Here is a 27,652-nt window from a genome sequence, read left to right as displayed (position 1 = left end):
TGCTCCGAAACATATGTGCATGTACCAGCATTGTGCTCTTTCGGCAGAGAAGCCACATATCAGCATCTATCCTACATTACAGAACAGACCATGTTCTGCGAAGAGTTGTGGACGTCCCACCATTTATCGCACAGTGTTAGTTTCAGTGTCTTTCTACCTCTTTCCATTCATGCACACGATAGTAGCACGCGACATTCGACCAGATTCGCCGTTCACAGGCGTTGCTCTTTGTCAAATCCACTTATCTCAATGGATTTCTCCATTTACAGTCCACATCCCCGCTACGTATCTGCTCCGCTTACATACTTTTGTTACCGCGTCGCGAGCCCGAAACGCCACCAGGCGGCATCCAATATAGCGGTGGCCACTGGTCATAATGTTCTGACTGATCAGCGTAGTGACCTATGAAAGTATTACGGCAACGCTCATTTACTTCTTTTCAGTAATAAATGAACCCAAGTATCTTACTTTGCGCAATCAGTGGGCTTGAAAGACTATTTAAATACATTTAAATGATTCAGTTTCCTATCACTGAGGTCACCAGTTAACTTACGAAATGTTTAAGATGTTTCACCTTATAGACGAAGCATCTGCACTGAGCATATTTGGCTCACAATTGTAATTTAAGCACTTTTCTACACTACTCGCGATTAAAATTGCTACACCACGAATATTACGTGCTACGGACGCGAAATTTAAGCGACACGAAGAAAATGCTGTGATATGCAAATGATTAGCTTTTAAGACCATTCACACAAGGTTGGCGCCGGTGGCGACACCTACAACGTGCTCACATGAGGAAAGTTTCCAACCGATTTCTCATACTCAAACAGCAGTTGACCGGCGTTGCCGGCTGAAACGTTGTTGTGGTGCCTCGTGTAAGTAGCAGAAATGCATACCATCACGTTTCCGACTTTGATAAAGGTCCGATTGTTGCCTATCGCGATTGCGGTTTATCGTATCGCGACATTGCTGCTTGCGTTGGTCGAGATGCAATGACTGTTAGCAGAAAGTGGAATCGGTGGTTTCAGGAGGGTAATACGGAACGCCGTGCTAGATACCAACGGCCTCGTATCACTAGCAGTCGAGATGACAGGCATCTTATCAGCATAGCTGTAACGGATCGTGCAGCGACGTCTCGATCCCAGAGTCAACAGATGGGGACGTTTGCAAGACAATTACCATCTGCACTAACAGTTCGACGGCGTTTGCAGCAGCATGGACTAAAAGCTCGGAGAGCATGGCTGCGGTTACCCTTGACGTTGCATCACAGACAGGAGCACCTGCGATGGTGTACTCAACGACCAACCTGGGTGCACGAATGGCAAAACGTCATTTTTTTATCAGGTGAATCCAGGTTCTGTTTACAGCATCATGATGGTGGCATCCGTGTTTCGTGACATCGTGGTGAACGCACATTGGAAGCGTGTATTCATTATCGCCATACTGGCATATCACCCGGCGTGATGGTATAGGGTGCCACTGGTTACAAGTCTCGGTTACCTCTTGTTCAAACTTTGAACAGTGGACGTTACATTTCAGATGTGTTACGACCCGTGGCTCTACCCTTCATTCGATCCCTGCAAAACCCTACATTTCAGCAGGATAATGCACGATCGCATGTTGAAGGTCCTGTACGGTCCTTTTCGGATACAGAAAATGTTCGATTGCTGCCCTGGCCAGCACATTCTCCAGATCTCTCACCAATTGAAAACGTCTGGTGAATGGTAGCTGAGCAACTGTCTCGTCACAATACGCCAGTCACTACTCTTAATGAACTGTGGTATCGTGTTGAAGCTGCATGGGCTGTTGTATCTACAGGGTTATTACAAATGATTGAAGCGATTTCACAGCTCTACAATAACTTTATTATTTGAGATATTTTCACAATGCTTTGCACACACATACAAAAACTCAAAATGTTTTTTTAGGCATTCACAAATGTTCGATATGTGCCCCTTTAGTGATTCGGCAGACATCAAGCCGATAATCAAGTTCCTCCCACACTCGGCGCAGCATGTCCCCATCAATGAGTTCGAAAGCATCGTTGATGCGAGCTCGCAGTTCTGGCACGTTTCTTGGTAGAGGAGGTTTAAACACTGAATCTTTCACATAACCCCACAGAAAGAAATCGCATGGGGTTAAGTCGGGAGAGCGTGGCGGCCATGACATGAATTGCTGATCGTGATCTCCACCACGACCGATCCATCGGTTTTCCACTCTCCTGTTTAAGAAATGCCGAACATCATGATGGAAGTGCAGTGGAGCACCATCCTGTTGAAAGATGAAGTCGGCGCTGTCGGTCTCCAGTTGTGGCATGAGCCAATTTTCCAGCATGTCCAGATACACGTGTCCTGTAACGTTTTTTTCGCAGAAGAAAAAGGGGCCGTAAACTTTAAACCGTGAGATTGCACAAAACACGTTAACTTTTGGTGAATTGCGAAGTTGCTGCACGAATGCGTGAGGATTCTCTACCGCCCAGATTCGCACATTGTGTCTGTTCACTTCACCATTAAGAAAAAATGTTGCTTCATCACTGAAAACAAGTTTCGCACTGAACGCATCCTCTTCCATGAGCTGTTGCAACCGAGCCGAAAATTCAAAGCGTTTGACTTTGTCTTCGGGTGTCAGGGCTTGTAGCAATTGTAAACGGTAAGGCTTCTGCTTTAGCCTTTTCCGTACGATTTTCTAAACCGTCGGCTGTGGTACGTTTAGCTCCCTGCTTGCTTTATTCGTCGACTTCCGCGGGCTACGCGTGAAACTTGCCCGCACGCGTTCAACCGTTTCTTCGCTCACTGCAGGCCGACCCGTTGATTTCCCCTTACAGAGGCATCCAGAAGCTTTAAACTGCGCATACCATCGCCGAATGGAGTTAGCAGCTGGTGGATCTTTGTGTCGTTGCACTGTTATGACTGACTGATATGAGCAGGGCCGGCCTTAGCCATCCAGGTGCCCCGGGCGAGTCGTCCAGTTGGCGCCCTTTATTGTATAAATAGCGAACCTGGCAGTGCTTTGCAACACGGTATTTGACTGTTTTCTAGAAATCGTCTTAAGTGGTTAATGGCGTCATCTTATGATCATAACATGGTTTCTTCCATCGTAAATTTGAGTATTTTATTTTTTTAAATTGGAAATGAAATCCAAATAATCTGAAAGCCCGCTAAGACGCTCCATGTGAGTCTTGTGTAGCCTGTGACGTCAGTCCAGCATGCTGCTGTCGCTGCCGTAACAGTCAGTATAGCAGTGATATATTGTTTGGGCATTCACGTTTTGGGAAATTGTCTAAAAATATTGCGTAGTACTGCACTGTACATCTACAAAAACTCCAGAAAATTGTTTTTGCGTGTTCCAAACAAAGAAAAGATGCGTAAAATGTGGTTGAAACAGGCTCGTATATCCCAAATATTTCTTTTCTTTTCTGAAGCACCCCTGTACTAAAGCGAACAAAACAAAACAAAAATTATTCAAATTGGTCAAGCCATTTCTTTGTTTTGGTGAGACTAACACACAACAATTGATTTTTATACATAGGAGGTAATATGTATAACGAAAAAACACTAATTTTGAATTGGGTACCATATTTTTATTGAATTTAATATAACTGTAAGCCATAAACCTATATTTTCTGTCAGTCATCTGAACACAAAACATATTACGCCTAATAAAAAACAATTATAAACAACTAAAATTTTACTTTTCTCGCTTTTCTGTCGGCAAAGTCTCTGATCAGATTAGCAAAGTCCAGGTTTTCTACAACTTCATTTTCAATGGACAGTGAGGCCAAACTGGTTAGTCTTGTTTGAGACATTGTAGACCGCAAGTACGTTTTTATCAACTTCAGTTTGGAAAAACTGCGTTCGCCGCTTGCGACAGTCACTGGTATTGTTAGCAAAATAGTCACAAATATTCGATATAAATACATTCGTATTAATTAAATCATAATGTAATGTATATTTCACAGTCTGTATTTTCTTTTATTTGGAGCGACCGGTAGTTTCTGTTGTGAACGAGAGATGGTGCGGCTGCATGGGCTCTTCCTTGTTGCAGTTCTTGAAACAAATAAGAGAGGCGCTTTGGTAGAGCCCGTGCTAGCCCGCGTCAAACATGGATGGTTGCAGACAATACGAAGATTGCATTCAGCATGATTTCTCTTCTGCTACCCCGAATTCATTGCGCATTCGTGAGATTAGTGACGTATGTTGAATGAGACTGAATAATATTTTAGTTTCGCGAAATGGGTGATTGTAAATTGTAATTTTTTTTTTTTTACATGCGTTTAGTACGTGGCGCCCCTTGGGCCCCGGCGCCCTGGGCGACCGCCCGGGTCGCCCCACCCTAAAGCCGGCGCTGGATATGAGTGCATTTCAAGCACGACACGCTTTCTTGGCTCCTGTCGCCATTTTGTCTCACTGCGCTCTCGAGCGCTCTGGCGGCAGAAACCTGAAGTGCGGCTTCAGCCGAACAAAACTTTATGAGTTTCTCTACGTATCTGTAGTGTGTCGTGACCATATGTCAATGAATGGAGCTACAGTGAATTTATGAAATCGCTTCAATCATTTGTAATAGCCCTGTATACACGCCATCCAAGCTATGTTTGACTCAAAGCCCAGGCGTATCAAGGCCGTTATTACGGCCAGAGGTGGTTGTTCTGGGTGCTGATTTCTCAGGATCTATGCACCCAAATTGCGTGAAAATGTAACCACATGTCAGTTCTAGTATAATATATTTGTCCAATGAATACCCGTTTATCATCTGCATTTCTTCTTGGTGTAGCAATTTTAATGGCCAGTAGTGTACTAAGAGACTGAGAATATTGAATAACAAAAGAACGCTGATAAGAACTTGGTGTATCGTTTGCTGCTGAGAAGAACTCGACGCAGAGTTACCTCTGGAACTGGAAAGAGTATGAAAAATGTTTCTAGCGATCTTATAATGAATGAATGAGTGAATTCTGTGCAAACAATTCTCGAGGAAGAAATGCTCTTACCGAAGGCAAGTGCCCTCCGCCACACACCGTTGGGTGGCTTGCGGAGTATAAATGTAGATGTAAATGTAGATGATTGTAGTAGGATCCCCACTGTTGTACAATTTATGGGTAACTTACCGCATGGGTTGTTGGAAACAACCGTCATGTAAATGCTCTTGGCCTGATAATGGAAAGGAGCGGGGATTATTTTAGAAACATTGTCCATCAATTATTGATTATTTCAGTTCAAAAAGTAACTCACATTACAAAAAAGTGGACAAAGTTACATGGACAGTGAGTTATCTATACCATAGCGAAACAAACAATTCGCTCACAATTTACTTGTGAAACAATCGAAAATATTTGGAATCGTTAGATGAATGAAGAACAGATTTATATGGTTCGCCTACCATTCAAATTGATAGCTGGCGAAACCGAATTCTTACCCGCTTTAATCAAGATCGGAAGCCTTACATTACAAAGCGTATCGAATAATATCACTCAGATACTTCGCATCGATATGGAATGCCAAGGTGTGCATTCCATTGTGTTATCTTTTTACTTCCCGCTATTGCCAGAGAATGAACGATGCATTGTAAATTTTCATATCTAAACCCAACTTGCAACTGCCAATCTATATTACCCGCTCTATATACATGATATCAGTGAAAACTCGCCGACTTAACACCACACCACAGAACAGAGTAAAAGAATCTATTAAGACACGGATTATGTTGCTCCGCACAGGTCATGTTATTTGCTATTGACCGAACCATGATGCTTCTCGAAGAAAGTCGTAAAGACTACTCATAACAACTGAGCACGACTGACTACATCTCAGATATCGAGTAGTCGGCACAGATTATCAACGCAAAATTGCTCGCGGGATAGCAGACACAGAAAACATGAAAAAATGGAAGCTGATATATTCTACAGGCAACATACAAAGTGTACGTCTTCATTCCAGCCATAACATGTTTCAAAATTCAGAACGTTTAAAGAAAATGAAGTGTCCTGTATGATCATAGGAGATAGTAATGGTATGCTCATAGGAGATAGTACTGGTGATTACCACATAAAAGTCCTACGTTTGTAAGGAAAACAAATATTTGTTGAGACATAGGTAATTTTACTTGTGTAGAAAACAGTCAGAACCCAGCCGTGAAAGACAGCTTCTTGTGTACTTTGAAAATGACCTGTAAAGCCTACTGCATTAATAGTATTAAGAAGGAACTTCTCTGTACTTGCGATTTACAAATAACAGCGTGTGCTATGTGTTTGAGTGCTTAACGAAGCTCTGGAAGAAGAGTATGTAGGATTATTCCATTTTGGTGTGAAAGTCAGCAACCTGTTTTCCCATCCTACCACCTGAATGATTTTTTGCAGTTTGTTTTGGAAGTACTCGTCTAAGCCAGAGTTGACTGTAGAGTTCCCACAGTATACGGTGGCCGATGTTCAGTGACTAGTTTTTGACCAAAGCGCTGGGCGAATTCATTCGTTTGTTCGTAAGGGCAGGAAGCCTCCAAGTGTTTTCCACCGTACGGCCAGCCGGCGATGTCAGAATCGATGCACACGCCCTGCACTCTCACTCAAACGATTTTACAGAAACATTTCCGTAAAAAAAATCGTTTTTGCTTTACTTATAGCTTTATACGTCAGGTTCATGATGATTTGCCCATCACTTCGTTAAGGGCCATAGTTATTCCGATATTTACATGGAAGTACGATAGTCCATGAAATTCGGAAAAGTTTGCAGTGAAAAGTAGCAGTCGCTATGATTTTGCATTTCGTGCTTATTACATAATACGTTGTTGCACATGAAATTTAATTAACATATTGAATTTCTCTTAATACTTGGGTAGTGGTATCTATCTCTCATCAGTGTTGAGAAAATTGATCTGACGTAGCATACTCATTTGCGATCGCCCCGCGCCAGCGATAAAGCCAGAGTGAAATATCCACAAGACTCCTCATATTTGTTAAACGGTTTCAGGTACTGAAAAGAGATTTTAGCAAATGATAGCACACAAAGAAGAGAGTATTTTTCTATCTCGTTACTATGCAAAACTTCATTAGCTACCATTTATTCCACTAACTACATATATTTTTCGATGAAAGCATGTAATTTTTAATGGCCATCGACAGCTGGTGAAACGACAAATTCTGTGGGTTTTGGAACAACATAAGTGAAGACATTATACGTTTTTTTACTGAGGATGTGCTTTTTTTATAAGCTGCTGTCCTTACTTTTCCTCAGTTCCTCACCGCATAAACTTAATAATCCACTGTTTCAGAATTGTCTCGCAGCTGTTTCTGCGAAATGTGTTAGTGAGCTGAGACGGTGTACACCCAACAGTGTTTTGGCAAATGAAGCTAATTTTAACATAGCATCCGGAGAAGTGTGTAAATTTTAGTCAAAATTCGCCAATGTTGAAGCTTCTCTGAAAGTAAAAAATTGTTAATAAGCCAGGCGGAAATAAATCAATGCATTTTCAGCGGAATTCTTTTTAGATACTAAGCGAAGCAGGGGTGGCTGTAGATCTTTTTGAATGGCCACCACGCAGGTGTGTACGTAGAGGGGCTACACTTAATATTTACAAAAAAATGTGAGTGTAGGCTTGAATTTAGAGCGGCACTTCCCCTCCATTTCCCCTACAATGTCTGCCTGCAGCCCCCACCACTACCGCTCTCCACGCGCGTGGCCTGCGTCTACGTGTCTACCGGCCACTGCATTCTGCGCGGACTAAACGTGATAGAATGTTCGCCAACTTTGCTGAAGGAAATACACTCCTGGAAATGGAAAAAAGAACACATTGACACCGGTGTGTCAGACCCACCATACTTGCTCCGGACACTGCGAGAGGGCTGTACAAGCAATGATCACACGCACGGCACAGCGGACACACCAGGAACCGCGGTGTTGGCCGTCGAATGGCGCTAGCTGCGCAGCATTTGTACACCGCCGCCGTCAGTGTCAGCCAGTTTGCCGTGGCATACGGAGCTCCATCGCAGTCTTTAACACTGGTAGCATGCCGCGACAGCGTGGACGTGAACCGTATGTGCAGTTGACGGACTTTGAGCGAGGGCGTATAGTGGGCATGCGGGAGGCCGGGTGGACGTACCGCCGAATTGCTCAACACGTGGGGCGTGAGGTCTCCACAGTACATCGATGTTGTCGCCAGTGGTCGGCGGAAGGTGCACGTGCCCGTCGACTTGGGACCGGACCGCAGGGACGCACGGATGCACGCCAAGACCGTAGGATCCTACGCAGTGCCGTAGGGGACCGCACCGCCACTTCCCAGCAAATTAGGGACACTGTTGCTCCTGGGGTATCGGCGAGGACCATTCGCAACCGTCTCCATGAAGCTGGGCTACGGTCCCGCACACCGTTAGGCCGTCTTCCGCTCACGCCCCAACATCGTGCAGCCCGCCTCCAGTGGTGTCGCGACAGGCGTGAATGGAGGGACGAATGGAGACGTGTCGTCTTCAGCGATGAGAGTCGCTTCTGCCTTGGTGCCAATGATGATCGTATGCGTGTTTGGCGCCGTGCAGGTGAGCGCCACAATCAGGACTGCATACGACCGAGGCACAAAGGGCCAACACCCGGCATCATGGTGTGGGGAGCGATCTCCTACACTGGCCGTACACCACTGGTGATCGTCGAGGGGACACTGAATAGTGCACGGTACATCCAAACCGTCATCGAGCCCATCGTTCTACCATTCCTAGACCGGCAAGGGAACTTGCTGTTCCAACAGGACAATGCACGTCCGCATGTATCCCGTGCCACCCAACGTGCTCTAGAAGGTGTAAGTCAACTACCCTGGCCAGCAAGATCTCCGGATCTGTCCCCCATTGAGCATGTTTGGGACTGGATGAAGCGTCGTCTCACGCGGTCTGCACGTCCAGCACGACCGCTGGTCCAACTGAGGCGCCAGGTGGAAATGGCATGGCAAGCCGTTCCACAGGACTACATCCAGCATCTCTACGATCGTCTCCATGGGAGAATAGGAGCCTGCATTGCTGCGAAAGGTGGATATACACTGTACTAGTGCCGACATTGTGCATGCTCTGTTGCCTGTGTCTATGTGCCTGTGGTTCTGTCAGTGTGATCATGTGATGTATCTGACCCCAGGAATGTGTCAATAAAGTTTCCCCTTCCTGGGACAATGAATTCACGGTGTTCTTATTTCAATTTCCAGGAGTGTAGGATGGTCTGTCGTCAGTGAAATGCCGCAATTTTGGGCACTAAGTTGAACTCCTGCGAGTAAGGGAAGTCCTACTCTCAATATTGCTAGCTTTGACAAGACAGCTGAGCGCCATCGTACCCAGAGAAGCGCTTAAGTTGTACATATATTAAGGTGGTTCTGCGGAACACGTTCACTGGTTATTAACGAAAGATATTCGAATCTGCATTTCTAAATTCCGAAAGGAACTTACTTCATTTTCTTTCTGCAATGCTATAGGAACTGTTTTGCGTTTCGATGCATATTTACTTCATTCAACAGCCATGAATGATCAGAAAATTAATTTATTGAACATCGTTCTGTACCAAGCATGATCCTGTATCCATTATGGTGACATTTGAAACCTTTATTCTGATCTTATTTGTGACGGTAGATTACGTCGCGGTGTCCATAATACCTAAATGATCGAAGTTAGTGATTTTCGAACCGATAATTGAAGTACTGACCTTCTGTGTAAGATTTTTACGTGATGCTTAAAGATGTGAAATTAATTCCAGTCTGTTTTATTACGAGTATCAATCGCCTTCAGTGGCATTCGGCAGTAAATTCCTGATCTTTTTCACAATTTTCTCACCGATCCGAGATTGTTTTCCTGGTATCCAGGATAGTCGATAGTATTGCAATAACATCTTGTGTCTTTTCATAGTATGTCAAATTACAAGCTGAACGAAACTCTGCATAGAGGGATACTTATCAGTCAGTATGGATTTATGGATTTTAACGTGGTTTGTTTGAAAAGCAATGATCCTGAAACTGACGCTGCTTGTTGCTCTGGTCATTGACTTTTGGATTACTTAGATTTTGATTGAGTATTTCGTTAATTACTCGCCATAGTTCCCCCAGTATGAAACATTAAACGAATTTTAGTGAGTTTTCTCCATCCTGAATGATTATGCGCATTCTGTTTCGCCATCTTAACACAAAACCAACCTGGGGATTATAACGTCAGAGAACACAGTTTGATATGCCATTTGTATGTGTTAGGGGACCCTCCCTTAACTATAATGTTGAGATTATTTGTATCTTTTTCTAAGACACTGGTGACTAAATATTGTGATGAAATAAACATACACAGCTTCTGCATTGACTCCGCTTGTTACTGATTATACTTCCTCCCAATAGGTATCTTTTAAGTACATTTATTGTTTACTTCAAAAGGAAAACTGAACTTATTTTTAAAAAAATGAACTGTTGGAGAAACAGAGACGGGATGGTAACAATACGGTTAAAATAGCCGCAGTTCGGTTAAAATGAAAAGAAAAAGCTAAACAAATTTCTGCTTGATATTAAATATACATCTTAAACAGCGCAACAAAGAAATCTGATGTAAAGGCACATAGAAGAGCAAATATAAAAAATTAAAAAGGCTGTTAGTCCGTTGTGTCCAAGATCTGGGGAAGAACGAAAGCACATTCGTAACTACAATGTAGCGTAACAGCTAGAATTCATTTTACATTTATTTACAAGCTTAACTTCAAAAATCTGATCGTATTGCCAAAAATCTACGAAAACACGATAAGAACACATGCAAACCGTTGTAGTAAAGACGCTCAGAGTCAGTTCCGCTGTTTTACTTTCAACATTTGCTTTATTCTTACTCGAGTTTTTATGTTGTTTTTCCTTTTCCTCCGAAAGAATTTCTGTCGCATTTTGACCTTTACATCTTGCCCCTTGCCTACAGAGAAAAAAAATTAAAAAGAATCAACTGCTGCCTGGAGGTAACACTTGGAGGGAGACGAAGTCAGAATCACAGCACGACTTGTCTTTCTTTTTGTAGTTCTGCTTACTTTCGCATTAACTTTTAGAATGGCAGTAGCGTGTTACGGAGAAACGTGAGGAAATGTTGCAGAGCTTGGAGGGAAGCTGTTCACTCAACATGCCTATTTCTGTCTTCTGGTGGGGCAAATTATCAGAGATGGGAGACATTGTTGGTTCTACGGGAGTGTCAGACGAAGTTGATGGCCTTGCCGTCTTGTCTTTCTTAGGTCGATCAGTTGGTACTGATGGTAAGAAGTCTGCATCAGTAAAGACACCCCTGTTGACGGACCAAATTCCAATAGCTTCAAACCCTTTGACTGCAGATCGTCGGGTCGTAGATACGTCAAAAATTTATGCTGCTAGCTATAGAGTGATAACTTTTCCAGGATGTATTTGGAGCCACTTTCGAGTTCCTCACTTGTAGTATGAACTAAAGTGCTTCATTATGTACACGTTAAGGAATTATAGCCATGAGAAGAGGGTTGCAAAAGGCATAACAAAGCAACACCATGTTCTCTCACCAAGTCAGTGACAAGGAGATCTAAAACCACCAGCACCTCATTGTGTATGATTGATGTGGAGAACATAACAAATTTTTGGAACCACTTAGTAAAAATCTTGGTGGTCATCTTCCCTGGTTCACTGCATTCTGCCTGAGCACTCTCACGAAGACTGAACTCTACTTCCTTCTGCGTCATTTTCCTGGGGAAGATCAGCATAGGAAGAACGTGGGCACTGATAGCTGAAACGATAATGCTGCTGAAGGTGAAAGAACGCCTATTCGCTGCTTTCCAAGGGGATCTATTATCTTTGACGACTATACGAGGCGTCTAGTGACCCGATGGGGAATGAGACGTTTGATCCATAATGTGTACAGGGTTTATCTTCGAATGCCGCTTTCGATTGCCATATATCCCATTCTCGTCGGAATAATAAATGCCATCTGCGGACTGACAGTAATTATCAACAGTTCCTACCAAAACCTTAGAAAACTTTGAAACTGTGACCAGTTGAGTGTAGTTAAAGCCTACATTTTCCAAAATGGAAACGTCACCAACGGTTGCAAAGGATCAGGTTATGTCGAAATACTGCCTTGGTGATCACAAGCCTCAGTCGTCGTAAGAAGGGAGATGTATACACATTTTCTGTGGGATCAATACCGTGAGGCTTAGCGGGTCAGTCGAGACGCGACTGGTGCCTCAACGTTCGTCAAACTTGGAATGCACGCATGCACGCCTTTAAAGACAGCTGTTTCATGTTAGTAGCAGCACGCTCATTATGAAGATGTAAAAGAAAGATCAGCGCTTGATCACCGAGGATAATAAAATAAACATTCAAGTTCAAGATCCCAGTAAACTGAATGGATGGGCCTTAACCATGGTACGAAAAACAAGCTCCAGAATATAGCAGAACCACCTCTATCCAGAGCAGATATATCTATTATTTAGGTACACGTAATCATAGAGAAATTGTAGGGCGTTAGGGTTCAATGAGATCGACAATACAAAATTTTTGTTTAATCTAAGGAAGTGAGAAATGAATAATGAATACTACAAGCAATGTTCTGAAAAGTTTTGCTAAAAAAAGAGTATAATGATGGTAAATTGTGTGGCACATTTTTTTTAATTTGAAGGCTGCAAGAAGTAAACGTGAACAAGACTTCCAAATTTGGGTAGCTCGCAAAAGCAAGACAAATGAGACAATATATAGATAAGTGAGGATTCAAAATACATAACCAAACGAGTTAATTCCGAACTGTTCAGAAGATGGATTACGGTACTGCGTGAGCGAAAGGAAAATTCTCCAAGTACAGCAAGAGAATGCTAGTCAGCACCAGATGAGAGCTGGGAAGCAAAATCTCCCCAGTCTAAGTTCTCTCCAGAGCACCCACAATCCCCAGGCTCCACTCAGAGGGGAGACTGAATGCTTTTGCCAATTTGACGACCGAATATGTTCTCTTTTCCACATAAAAACAGGGGAAGCTGTACACACTTCCCACTCAGACCTCGCTAAAAGCATTGTCACGGTTCTTGAGGTCGGTATTGGTTTAGAACTATTTCTTTCCATTGGTCAGCATCATCTGCACCACCTATGATGGAAGACATGATACTTTTGTTTGGACAATCCGTAATTTTGAAGGAGAGCAACGAAATTTCTCACGCCAAGGAAGCGCCAAGAGACAGCTCCCGTTTGATGTGCAGATGAAAGGCAAATTTCACCTTCAAGCACCCTCAGAGAAAAACTGTGACGAACGGCAGCACCATGCTAGTGGCTAGCGGATTGGCACCAGGAACTTTCCGCAATAGATACTTTGAGAAACAGGACCATTTTTCATGAAAAATGGCTACCATCTATGATGCCTTCGTTTTCTGCTTTTGAGACACCGTCGAAAGCCATCTTTCCACCCTGTGGAATTTCCGAGCTCTCGGGACCCATTCTCTTCTGGCGAGAAATCAAATACTTTCCACTCCCAGAAAACTTTAACAAGCTCACGCAGTTAACTGGCACTTCAGCAGGTCGGGGTTTAATGACACAAGATGTTGAGCGTCAGTGACAGAGGGGAGCAAAGGTCATTATTTTATCAGGGAAGGCGGGAAGGAAGCGACACTTTGTGGGTAGTAGAGTGGGCTCATTCCTTGGCTCAGTGAGTGTGATGTGTTTAAATATTGGTGGTTCCACTAACAGTCATTTATTGAGACACAAAACCCTTCAAACAAACAGACTAATACATTGTGTTTTAACTCGCTCAATTTGTCGCGGCGGGGCGGCGGAATCATAGCGAGCAGATTCCGGTGACAGCTGATGTGGTGACTGCTCGCGTCGCGTCGGCGTATTCTTCCATTCATACAGTGCCCGTGACTCACTGCGGTGGCGGCGAGGCCTCCTCATTGTGAATTCGTTCGTTGCGTTATTAACAAACGGCTACGGTATGGCGCGGAGTGCTCCGTCCCGGTATAGAACCAGTGAGTTCAGCAGCCCCTAGGTTCACAGGTGACCCATTTGGTAGGCCGCAGTGCCTTCGTCCTCACCAGCCACCTGGTTAAGTACCACACAAACTTCTTTCTAGTAACATCTGGGATTTCGTCTTCTGTGTTAACCTACTGGCGCGGTACCTGAAACCTTCTTCTGTCGAGTTTCGTAGCGGCCAAGTCGCTGTAGTGAAGTATGACGCTCGCTGACTAACCATCGGTCCGTCCGTCCAGGTGACGTTTCTTCGTGTCATATCTTCTCCCCTCGAAGGACCTTCCAAAGGACCACATCAAAAGACCACCTCACGCCCGTTTCTTGGAAGTATTTATTCGGTGTTCCCGCCAATGTTATTGAGTTTCTAGGGCGGCGACTGCCTCTTCGGTCGTTCATCTATTCTTCACACGTTGGACCGATACGTGACCAACGTAGACACACATGCCGGCTTTCCACTATTTTGCCTCTATGCTGGTGTGGTTGGGCATTGCCTTGTCGTCCCCGTCCGCATCGACAGATACGTCACGCACGTGAGTTCAGTATGCTGACGGTTCCTGCAACATTGACCACTGATGTGCGAACAGAGCTGGTCGTTTTTCGCTTGGAAGCGTTGCCCGTCTGCTCGGTGGTTGATCTGTCGAAGTGCTGACAGCTGCTGCTCAAACTCCGCTGGTCATCGGCCTTCTCACGTTGGGCAGAAACGTGACCAATGCCACACACGTGCCGGCATTCCTTGTTCGACTGCTGCTGTTTCCGAATATTGTGTCATACCGTGTGAAAGTCTCTAAAACGTTCACTTAACCTACAATAAGTCTTTCCGTATTTTTCTGCTTTGAACAATCACAAATAACACATAATTATTATACACAATTGTTATTCACTCTACAGCGCGTAATAGAGCAGAGCTTAAACGAAAAAAGTCATATGTTGCAACTCATGTTACAAGCACTGTGACAGATATGACGAAAGATGATCGTTAGTCGTTAATAACTTGCAACCATGTACCATCGACTGCACACCGACCAGAGCAGCACTGCGAAACGGCATCAATAAGCCGTTGACACGCGCGCCAATGGAAAGGGTGGTCACTGTTACACGTCCAGGAATGCAAAGCTCAACACCCTCTGTCAACGCAGACACAACCAGCTGTCCATTGCTGGCCGGCCCCAGTTCGGTCGCAGACTTTGAGGGCATCAGTACTGAATCATAGAAAGACTATACTTAAGAGTGCGCTCTGTGAATATAATAGAGATTAATGTAATTGCACTTAAGAAGCACAGGAAACACATGAGGCACATCAGCCGCTTCATAACCAGAAGTTATTCTTCTTTCCTTTTTCTGGAAATACACTCCTGGAAATTGAAATAAGAACACCGTGAATTCATTGTCCCAGGAAGGGGAAACTTTATTGACACATTCCTGGGGTCAGATACATCACATGATCACACTGACAGAACCACAGGCACATAGTCACAGGCAATAGAGCATGCACGATGTCGGCACTAGTACAGTGTATATCCACCTTTCGCAGCAATGCAGGCTCCTATTCTCCCATGGAGACGATCGTAGAGATGCTGGATGTAGTCCTGTGGAACGGCTTGCCATGCCATTTCCACCTGGCGCCTCAGTTGGACCAGCGTTCGTGCTGGACGTGCAGACCGCGTGAGACGACGCTTCATCCAGTCCCAAACATGCTCAATGGGGGACAGATCCGGAGATCTTGCTGGCCAGGGTAGTTGACTTACACCTTCTAGAGCACGTTGGGTGGCACGGGATACATGCGGACGTGCATTGTCCTGTTGGAACAGCAAGTTCCCTTGCCGGTCTAGGAATGGTAGAACGATGGGTTCGATGACGGTTTGGATGTACCGTGCACTATTCAGTGTCCCCTCGACGATCACCAGTGGTGTACGGCCAGTGTAGGAGATCGCTCCCCACACCATGATGCCGGGTGTTGACCATGTGTGCCTCGGTCGTATGCAGTCCTGATTGTGGCGCTCACCTGCACGGCGCCAAACACGCATACGACCATCATTGGCACCAAGGCAGAAGCGACTCTCATCGCTGAAGACGACACGTCTCCATTCGTCGCTTCATTCACGCCAGTCGCGACACCACTGGAGGCGGGCTGCACGATGTTGGGGCGTGAGCGGAAGACGGCCTAACGGTGTGCGGGACCGTAGCCCAGCTTCATGGAGACGGTTGCGAATGGTCCTCGCCGATACCCCAGGAGCAACAGTGTCCCTAATTTGCTGGGAAGTGGCGGTGCGGTCCCCTACGGCACTGCGTAGGATCCTACGGTCTTGGCGTGCATCCGTGCGTCGCTGCGGTCCGGTCCCAGGTCGACGGGCACGTGCACCTTCCGCCGACCACTGGCGACAACATCGATGTACTGTAGAGACCTCACGCCCCACGTGTTGAGCAATTCGGCGGTACGTCCACCCGGCCTCCCGCATGCCCACTATACGCCCTCGCTCAAAGTCCGTCAACTGCACATACGGTTCACGTCCACGCTGTCGCGGCATGCTACCAGTGTTAAAGACTGCGATGGAGCTCCGTATGCCACGGCAAACTGGCTGACACTGACGGCGGCGGTGCACAAATGCTGCGCAGCTAGCGCCATTCGACGGCCAACACCGCGGTTCCTGGTGTGTCCGCTGTGCCGTGCGTGTGATCATTGCTTGTACAGCCCTCTCGCAGTGTCCGGAGCAAGTATGGTGGGTCTGACACACCGGTGTCAATGTGTTCTTTCTTCCATTTCCAGGAGTGTAAATTGCTCTAACAATTCAAGTGCTACATAATGATCATTATGAATTCCTGCCACCGATCAGCAAATTCTATCCCTCCTTGTTTGTGTTGATGCTCACTCCAACAGTAGCCAACACAACAAATAGATAACCAAAATTTTAATGTGAAACATAACCCCTCACTTCATTACTGACGCTGCTCTGAAGTAATATACGAGGGTTGTCCAGAAAGTAAGATCCGATCGGTCGCGAAATGGAAACCACTGGTGTAATCCGGAAAAGCTTTGCTCAGATTAGTTGGGCTGTCTCTAGTATCCCCATCGATCGTGTCGCGTCGCTCTTTTCAGTTTTCAGTGAACAGTGAGCACATAAAAATGCGTCTACCGCCAAGTATGAGGGCCTGGTTAGAGATTTCGCCTGTGTCATGCAGCCCACATAACACAACTGTCGAGCAGTTCCTTCTTCATGCCAATTGTCGGTCGCACACTGCAGGAGCAATGAAGACGCTCCTGCAGCGTTTCCGATCAGTGTAAATTAATGTGTAAGAGAGAACCTGGGAGCCGTCGAATTCTCTCTCTTTTTTCTTTTTTTTTTTTTTTTTTTGTTTGTTTTGCGCATAAGTAGAACCGCATACCACTCAGAGTTACTCCATTTTGTATTTTACGTCCTTATAGAATGTAAATTACAACTTCATAAGTAATAAAAACTGGTTGTCCAGTAACTTCTGCACCTTTATGTAACCAAAGCGATTAATTTTGAGCAAGTACAGTTTAGATGCACAAACATGAAGATATAGGTAATTAATGTCGTTAATTTGCACTCAATAGTGCGTTTTTCATCATGATCAGGGACTAAAGTCTGATAAATGTCGAAGTGGTTATTGATAACAGAAATGTGTTTTATATGAGTCGGCGAAGTACTGAAGTGACATCTAATGCATTTTTAGTTTCACTTCTTCAATTTACCCTTTCCTTGAGGAAATTGCGTTTTCTAGCGCTCTACGACAAATATTATTCGTTTTCCTCATTTTTACCACAACATATCTCAGTTTCACGTTAGAAATCACAATTTTCCAATAAACCCTAAATTAATCATTGAAACTCGCAATTTTGCTACAAATACTATTTACTTTTAAGCAACAGATAGGAGGATAACTATGTAGAATAAAAATGTTCTGTACCTTAGGCGACCCTTTATACACTGAAGAGCCAAAGAAACTGGTACACCTGCCTAATACTGCGCAGAGCCCCAACACAACACAACGTGGCTAGGACTCGACTAATATCTGAAGTAGTGCTAGAGAGAATTGACACCATTAACACGGCAGGGCTGTCCATAAATCCGTATGAGTACGACGGGGTGGAGATCTCTTCTGAACAGCACGTTGGAAGGCATCACAAATATGCTCAAAAATGAAACTTCCTGGTAGATTAAAACTGTGTGGTGGACCGCGACTCGAACCCGGGACCTTTGCCTTTCGCGGGAATGTGCTCTACCAACTGAGCTACCCAAGTACGACTCACGCCCCGTCCTCACAGCTTTACTTCTGCCAGTATCTCGTCTCCTACCTTCCAAACTTTACAGAAGCTCTCCTGCGAACCTTGCAGAACTAATCTGCCAGGAAGTTTCATACCAGCGCACACTGCGCTCCAGAGTGAAAATCTCATTCTGGAAACATCCCCCAGGCTGTGGCTAAGCCATGTCTCCGCAATATCCTTTCTTTCAGGAGTGGCTAGTTCTGCAAGGTTCCCAGGAGAGCTCCTGTAAAGTTTGGGAGGTAGAAGACGAGGTACTGGCAGAAGTGAAGCTGTGAGGACGGGGCGTGAGTCGTGTTTGGGTAGCTCAGTTGGTAGAGCACTTGCCCGCGAAAGGCAAAGGTCTCGAGTTCGAGTCTCGGTCCGGCACACAGTTTTAATCTACCAGGATATTTCACATGAGCGCACACTCCGCTGCAAAGTGAAAACCTCATTCTGGAATCACGCTCAGTAATGTTCACGTCTGGGAAGTCTGGTGGCCAGTGGAACTGCTTAAACTCAAAAGTGTGTTCCTGGAGCCACTCTGTAGCAAATTCTGGACGTATGGGGTGTCGCATTGTCCTGGTGGAATTGTCCAAGTCCGTCAGAACGCACAATGGACATACACTGAAAAGATGATCAGACAGGATCTTTAAGTACGTGTCACCTATCAGAGTAGTGGTTAGACGTATCAGGGTTCCCACATCACTCCAACTGCACACGCCTCACACCATTACAGAGACTCAATCAGCTTGAATAGTCCCCTGCCGATATCCAGGGTCCACGAATTCATGAAGTTGTCTCCATACCCGTACATGTCCATCCGCTCGACACAATCTGAAACGAGACTCGTCCGACCAGTCAATATGTTTCCAGTCATCAACAGTGCAATGTCGGTGTTGACCCATTCGAGGCGTAACGCTTCATGTCGTACAGTCCTTGAGGGTACACCAATGGGCCATCGCCGCCGAAAGCCCATATCGATATATTTCGTTGAATAGTTTGCACGTTAACACTTACTGATATCCCAGCATTGAAATCTGCAGCATTTTGCAGAAGGGTTGCACTCGTGTCACGTTGAACGATTATCTTTAATAGCCGTTGGTCCTGTCCTTGCAGTATCTTTTTCCCGTCTCTGCGACGTCGGAGATTTGATGCTTTACCGGATTCCTGATATTCACGATACACTCGTGAAATGGTTGTGCGGGAAAATCCCCAATTCATCGCTACCTCGGAGATGCTGTGTCCCATCTCCCACACGCTGACTCAACGTTCAAACTCACTTAAATCTTGATAACCTGTCATTGTAGCAGCAGTAACTAACAACTGTGCCCCACACTTTGTAACCTCCCCACAAAATTCATTCCTTTCACATTTGTAACCTCCCTACAGAAAATAAAATAAATATTAATATTATGGATAATGATTCTAATTTTAGTGTAACCTCAGAACAAAACTGGTTCCCATTTATAATCACCGTACAGAAATGCATTCACATTTAATGTACCCACAAAATTCTTTTTTCATTTAATGTAAGCTCGAAACAGAAAATTTCCTAAGCCTCGTAATAAAAAATAAATTCAGTAACCTGGTAAATTTTGGACGACAGCAGTGCTGCGTCATGCCCCTGTAAGATCATTCTGAATAAAAAAACAAAAAAATTCTTACCTCAATAAAAACGGCGAATATATCTGCTCTTAATAAAATTTTTCCGGCACAGCTCTGTGCAATGCTGGCCGATAGATTTGTTATTCATGAAAGGAAGCAACTGATTTTTCTTTTGCAACAATAAGAATGATCATGGATTGGAGAAATTAGTAGATTCTTTAAATTGAAATGAATCCTTGTTAAAATTACTTTCTATCACAAAGATTATTATTAGGACATTTTTTAAAAAAGATTTACATGGGAGTTCAGATACATTACTAGATATGCGCGAGGCTGCTTTTTACCTTATACAATAATACTCAGGCTCCGGCATCGCTGCACCGCGACAGGCCCAGCCAGCATGATACACTATACCACACCAGAGCAGACTGCAGACAAGCGCAGACTAGCGCAGACTCGCAACTACTGCTACCGCTACACAGTACCTACTGCAGTCAACACTGCTCTCTGGTCAGCGATTCTCTTATACCTTGCATATCGCAGGCAGCGCATGAGCAATACATCGAAATTACATCTGCTCGGACCTCTTACATAAAATTACATCTGCTCGGACCTCTTACAACTTGTTGTCCTATACTCGTATAGGCGTTGCCTACCGCAGCGCCGTATTCTGCCCGTTTACATTTCTCTGTATTTGAATACGCATGCCTATACCAGTTTCTCTAGGAAAAAAATGGTTCCAATGGCTCTGAGCACTACTGGACTTAACTTCTGTGGTCATCAGTCCCCTAGAACTTAGAACCACTTGAACCTAACTAGGACATAACACACATCCAAGCCCGAGGCAGGATTCGAACCTGCGACCGTAGCGGTCTCGCGGTTCCAGATTGTAGCGCCTAGAACCGCTTGGCCACTCGGGCAGGCGTTTCTGTGGCGCTTCAGTTTATATCATCACTAAGTTTCTAGATAGTTAACCGCTTCCGGTTTTTAGGGGAATCTACTAAGAAAGTGATGGTAGAGGCAAGGAAAGCGATTGTTATGAGGTAGTGTCTGTTAGGCATGCAATATATCTAACATAAGGATAATGCGGGTACGACCTTAGCTGACCAAAGCTACTAGAAAAACTAGTGTAGTCTAACCTAACTTATGGTAGTCTGCAGCAGCCTACGGTAGAGTTACAGCTCTACTTTTGACACACCAACGTTCGTTGTTTGATTAACAATGATGAACATAGTCCATTATCGACTATTCTGCTAAATCATCTGATCTTAATCCCAAAGAAAATGTCTGTAACTGTTTGGAGCAGCAGGTGGAATGCAGTTAACAACACGCCCGAAAGTGGTAGCTACATGGGATATAATCACCAATGAGTGACTTCGCGGGGGTATGGCAGACCTGCATGAACTTGTAGTCTTTTTGCCTTACGAAATTGAGGCCGTTATTAAGGATAGTGATGATGCGTATCGACACTAAAGTAGTGTGTGGTGGAAGCCTTAGGCTGCACTGCTGGCTTAATTTACAGCAGAGTGCGGCCTTTGTTCACCATGGCATTAGGAGTATGGTGTTGGCACACCATCGTCCCAGCAGAATTTTATCCTCTGAGATAGGTCAATGGTACTCATTCAGCAGCAACCTGAGTGGACTTTGATCTGTCCTGAACGAACTGAAACAGGGATAAATTCCCGCCCCTATTCAGGAATGAACCCGTGACCTCGAAAGCCGCCACGGCCATTCGCTAATAGGGCTGGCCAATTTTTTGTCTAGTGTTTTTATTTTGGGTGATGTATTATGATTTGGAAACTTTTTACGGTGTCTATAAAAGCATTTTGTCTCAGCTGCATTTTCTTAGAGTCGTTCTTTAAGTCAAATCATCCTTCTTCTTCTTTTTTCTCTCTGCGCTGCCCCTGAGAGGAGGAATCAAAAAGAGCCAGCTTCACATCAAATTATAAATCAGAAAATTGATATTTACCAGAAAGTACGCAATATTAGATTTCTTCGGACTGGATGTAATGACAATTGCCTCGATTTTAGATCTGACACAACAAACGTACAAAGTTACAAAGACAGAATACGACCTTTTGGTCTTCTGAGAAACAGGATAACAGATTATCAGATTTCATTTAATACGGGATTCATGGAAAGTAACTGACGTAGCGTCGTTACAAAAATTTCAAAGATGAGATGGAAAATGATTAAAATCATCTTAACATAAAGTAATACAGAAATTGGACAGAATTAATAACGGTGATAAATCGAAAGGAAGAAGTGACTGTTTTTGACGGTTTCTTTCAACGATCTGATCCTTTCATCTCTGAAGATAAAGAAGGAATTTTCAAAGGTTAATACATAATGGACACCAAACTTCTGTTAAATCAGTGTCTTTGATATCTGACTCTACAAAAAAATACGAATGGTAACGTCGTAGTCGACCTAACCTACGTGTAAGAAATGATCGATCGTTGTATGAATTAATAATTCCACGAAATGTACTTTACACTTCTCTTGTGATGAATAACTAACCCATAAAATGAGTTTAAGAGCGGTGTTTTCGAAGGAATATTTAACAGTTGTTGCGTCAGCTTCGTTCCATGACGCAGTAAACTGATGTAATGCATGCTGTTACTTTTGATATCATAGTGCAAGTCTTCGGTTAAAGACCATAAGGAACACTTCACTGTATGCAAATGTGCAAAATCCACTAGATATTATCATTCACGCAGATGAAGCAGCATCGAAGAAGAATAATTACATTAAAAGTGTATCAGGATACCAATTCCTGTATGAGAAACAAATGATTAACAAAAATATCTGTCTTTCATCTCATACTAAATAAGTAACAAAGTATACCCGGAACTTGTATAACGAGACAGCGATTTTGCTCAAATGTTCAGTTGTGTGTGAATTCCTAAGGGATCCTAGACTTACACACTACATAAACTACCTTATGTTAACTTATGCTAAGAACAACACACACACCCATGCCCGAGGGAGGACTCGAACCTCCGGCGGGAGCGACCGCGCAATCCATGACATGGTGCCTCAAACTACGCGGCCTCCCCGCGCGGCAGCGATTTTCTAACAGATGCACGTTTTCCAATTCTTTTATTTTGATCAGACATACTGTAACTGTCAAACTTTCGATTAGTGTCATTCGTGATCTAGGTACGGGTCAAGATCAGGTATTGCTGTTCAGTTGCAATCGCCGTAGATTTTTCCTGTTCACGTGAGTCCTTCTCTTTCAGAAAGTATTCAGAAACTGTAAACTAATGGATAAATAACAAGGAAAGTATTATAATAATCATTGTTCTTGCTCTTTCTGTATGATACAGAGCACACAGATGGAGTAAATTTTGCATTTTCAATATTGATGGAAACGTACTAGATTTTCCTACATACACATTACGTAATGTCCTCAGGAAGTATTTCAAGAGCTTCTGTATTTCAAACCAATACCATCCTATATGCTACAGCGGCTTATGAAATGAGTTTTCGTGCAAGGATTGATGGAAGCCACGAATTCTATTGACAATGCAAAAGAAGGCAGCAAAGACAGAGTCAATAAACTGAATATTTCTGTAACGTATGTAATCAGAGGTTTCCCAGCCACTAATCAACGAAATAAGTAATGAGAAACATGGTCAATAAATTAAGTTTAAATTAAATTTAAACAGACGCAAGATCCCCAAGATTGGCAAACTTTTACAGAAGCTCGAAATTCAGCGCTGACTTCAACGCGAGATGCTTATAACAGTTTCCACAACTAATATCTCGAAACCTGGCAGAAACTCCAAAGAGATTCTGCTCATACGTGAAGTATGTTAGCGGCAAGAAACAATCAATGCCTTCTCTGCGCGATAGCAATGGAGATACTATCGAAGACAGTACTGCCAAAGAGTTACTAAACACAGCCTTATGAATACCTTCACAAAAGAAGACGAAGTAAATATTCCAGAATTCGAATAGAGAACAGCTGCCATCATGAGTAACGTATAAGTAAATATCCTCGGAGTAGTGAAGCAACTATATCATTTAATAAAAGCAAGTCTTCTGGTCCAGACTGTATACCAATTAGGTTCCTTTCGGAGCATGCTGATGCATTAGTTCCTTTCTTAACAATCATAGACAACCGTTCGCTCGACGAAAGATCCGTACCCAAAGACTGGAAAGTTGCACACGTCACACCAATATTCAAGAAAGGTAGTAGAAGTAATCCACTAAATTACATGCCCATATCGTTAACGTTGATATGCATCAGGATTTTAGAACATATATTGTGTTCAAACATAATTAATTACCTCGAAAACAACGTTCTATTGACACACAGTCAACAAGGGTTTAGAAAACATCGTTCCTGTGAAACACAACTAGCTCTTTATTCACACGAAGTGTTGAGTGCTATTGACAAGGGATTTTAGATCGATTCTGTATTTCTGGATTTCCGGAAGGTTTATGACACTGTACCACACAAGTGGCTTTCGGTGAAACTGCGGACTTGTGGAATATCGTCTCAGTTATGTGACTGGATTTGTGATTTCCTGTCAGAGAGGTCACAGTTCGTAGTAATTGACGGAAAGTCATCGACTAAAACAGAAGTGATTCCTGGCGTTCCCAAATATAGTTTTATAGGCCCTTTGCTGTTCCTTATCTATATAAACGATTTGGGAGACAATCTGAGCAGCCGCCTTAGGTTTTTTGCCGATGACGCTGTCGTTTATCGACTAATAAAGTCATCAGGAAATCAAAACAAATTGCAAAACTATTTATAAACGACATATGAATGGTGCGAAAAGTGGTAATTGACTCTAAATAACGAAAAGTGTGAGGTCATCCACATGAGTGCTAAACGGAATCGGTTAAACAACGGTTACACGATAAATCAGTCTAATCTAAAGGCCGTAAATTCAACTAAATACCAAGGTATTACAATTACGAACAACGTAAATTCGAAGGAACCCATAGAACATGCTTTGGGGAAGGCTAACCGAAGACTGCGTACTATTGGAAGGAGACTTATAAAATGTAACAGATCTGCTAAGGAGACAGCTTACACTACGCTTGTCCGTCATCTTTTAGAATACTGCTGCGCGGTGTGGGATCCTTACCAGATAGGACTGACGGAGTACATCGAAAAAGTTAAAAGAATGGCAGCACGTTTTGTATTATCGCGAAATATGGGAGAGAGTGTCACAGAAACGATACAGAATTTGGGCTGGACATCATTAAAAAAAAAAAGCTTTTCGTTGTGACAGCACCTTCTCACGAAATTGTATGATAAAGTATTGAATAGAATTGGGGAGAAGAGGAGTATGTAGCACAACTTGACAAAAAGAAGGGACCGGTTACTCGGACATGTTCTGAGGCATCAAGGGATCACAAATTTAGCATTGGAGGGCAGCGTGGGGGGTAAAAATCGTAGAGGGAGACCAACAGATGAATACACTAAGCAGATTCAGAAGGATGTGGGTTGCAGTAAGTACTGGGAGATGAAGAAGCTTGTACAGGATAGGGTAGCATGGAGAGCTGCATCAAACCAGTCTCAGGACTGATGACCACAACAACAACAACATACGAGATCGAAATAGTAGAGAATTGTGAAGGTGGTTCGATGAACCCTCTGCCAGGCCCTTAAATGTGATTTGCAGAGTATCCATAGAGGATATAGAAGTAATTGAAGTAACGGTTATTAAACTCGGGCTGCTAATCGATCGGTACGAAGTTTTGCTGAATGGCAGAAAACTGTGCAATAATCAAAACATGTAATGTAACAGCAGTTTGTCCATGCTCGTTTCTTTAAAGGGAGGAAGGAAGATTGGGTTTAACGTCCCGTCGACATCGAGGTGGAAAACAGGCCCGAGTTGTGTCAAGGACAGGGATGGAAATCGGCCGTGCCCTTTCAAAGGAACCACTCCGGCATTTGCCAGTAGCGATTTACGGAAATCACGGAAAACATTAATATGGACGGTGGGACGCGGGTTTGGACGGTATTGCTCCCGAATGCGAGTCCAGTTTGCTAACCACTGCTCCATCTTGCTCGGTGCTTACCTCTTTAACTCCTCTACTCAGTTCTGTGGAAGTCACATGGTACGGAATTCCCCGATGTGCCATCCATGAAGAATGTTTCAATTTGCAAATACATGGATTCAGTTCAAAGATATGGTCTCAAAAGAGCCCCGCGCCACTTCTTATGGGAAATCGATGAATCAGATAGGGGTCGATGCAAAAGTAGTCGAGACAGGCCATAACTTTCCCTAGAGAGTATTTGAGAATATTGGAGATTGTTGTAGATTGTCCCAGAATGTTATGGAAACTTCCAGAAGATTACAGAATATTCTACAATGTTCCAGAATGTTATAGTACCTGCTGGAATGTTATATAATTTTCTAGAATGTTCCAGGTTGTTCAAGAATGTATTCGAATGTTCCTTTATCCCGTTGTTGTGCGGATATGTTCTTTCTCAGAAGAGTACGTATACGTGTTGGGAAGAATCATGCTTTAATATACTATTGGAAATCGATTAGAGCAGATCAAGGAAAAGTGAAAGTGTCAAAAACTGAAATGAAACTAAAATGAGTTGCCTAACGCAGTGAGCTTTGTACCAAGAAGTGCTTTAAGTAATAGTAACATTTAACAGGACGCTGAAATGTAAAACAGGAGGAAGTCTTGCCAGTGGCGAAATGAAACGAAGAAAACAAAAAGAAGAACGAAGGCATGAAACAGTTGAAGAGTGACAGCATGTTCAGCTTCACAATGGAAGAGAATGAAGAACTGAAAGAAAACTTAACGGACAAACAAGGAGATAAAATTAGAGAAGACGACTGGATGAGACCCTCAGCAAGCTGACGTAGAGAAACTGCAGAAGAAGCAAGGTAAATGAATGAACTAGGTAGAGTTTCAGTGAGTGAAATTCGTGAAAGACAACGATCACAAGTGCCTGAACAAAACATTAGTATCCGAGAAGTGCAAAGCAGATAAGTAGATGTGTCACGTGAAGTATTCCGTTATGCTTTCTCTAAAGAGTACGATAAACATAAAAACATAGTCATTAGCAAAATGGGTCATGTACATCAGTTCTGCAGTGCCAAGAAATTCGGTAGTGAAACACCAGAAATGTATTGCATGAATGGAAAAATTCGAATAGCAACATTGGAAGTGCCTCCCCTCGAAATATTTAATTACGTGAATGGAGAAACTTCGGAATCGCAAAGTTTTGTACAAAACACGAATGAGTACAAAGCACGCTTTCAAATGACATCATTTTTTGTTATTTCCATGAGCATGAGGACGTCAATTCAGTTCTGTGTTTTCAATTAAAGAATCTATCCGAACAGTAATTGTGATAATAGAAAATGATCATGAATACTGATTAAAAGTAGTACAACAAAAAGGGTGTTGTTATTGAACTTAAAGAAAATTCAAGGAAATGGAACTGAGTAGATTTTGTCGTATGATGTAAACAAGTTGCAAGCCAGCCGAATTGAACTTGCTACGAACCTGTACTATACAAGAACAGTTGTCAATACTTATACAAGATTGCACCGACGTAAGACGAATAAAACAGTAAGTAACTGATTACACAGGTTATTGTGAAAGTAACGTTAACTGAGATTTGCGAGGCATATGAAAGTACAAGAACGTTGGACCCTCAAAGGGTAAAGCATAAGTGCAAGAAAATGAAACGTACATAGAACTTAGTCATATACAACGTGACTAAATTCCTGAAACCACAATCCACCTCTCTGCATTTGAGTGAATGTTAACACACAGTTCATAATACTTTAACATCTACATTGGAAACATGAAAACAGACAGAAGCACTTCAAAGCAAATAAGTTCATTTACTCACGCTTG

This window comes from Schistocerca cancellata, chromosome 1, assembly GCF_023864275.1.
Source record: "Schistocerca cancellata isolate TAMUIC-IGC-003103 chromosome 1, iqSchCanc2.1, whole genome shotgun sequence".
Classification (NCBI taxonomy): Eukaryota; Metazoa; Arthropoda; class Insecta; order Orthoptera; family Acrididae; genus Schistocerca; species Schistocerca cancellata.
Note: the sequence above shows the minus strand (reverse complement) of the source record.